We start from the raw sequence: 443 nt of genomic DNA, 5'->3' as shown, positions 1-443 counted from the left end.
GCCGCGGAGCAACTGGGCATGTGCGCCACAACTACTGAGCCTGTGCTCTAGAGCCCGAAAGCCGCAACTACTGAAGCCCACGGGCCTAGAGCTCGTGCTCCGCAACAAGAGAAGCCAGCGCAATGAGAAGCCCACCGCAATGAAGAGCGGCCCCCACTTGATGCAACTAGAGAAAGCCCGCGTGCAGCAACAAAGACCCAACACAGCCAAAAATAAATAAATAAAATAAATAAATTTATTTTTTTTAATGTACCATATATATGTATATATAGTAAAATGTAAAATTGCACCTTGTTTTTGAATAATTAAAAATTATAACCATTCTTCCACATCATTAACTCTTCCTGAACATCATCTTTCCATGGTACTTCTTTTTTTTTTTTTTTTTTTTTTTTTGTTTTTTTTTTTATTTTTTTTTTTTTTTTTTTTTTTCCTTTTCCCCA

Source organism: Neophocaena asiaeorientalis, unplaced genomic scaffold (assembly GCF_003031525.2).
Source record: "Neophocaena asiaeorientalis asiaeorientalis breed wild unplaced genomic scaffold, Neophocaena_asiaeorientalis_V1.1 scaffold461, whole genome shotgun sequence".
In the NCBI taxonomy this organism is placed as follows: domain Eukaryota; kingdom Metazoa; phylum Chordata; class Mammalia; order Artiodactyla; family Phocoenidae; genus Neophocaena; species Neophocaena asiaeorientalis.
Note: the sequence above shows the minus strand (reverse complement) of the source record.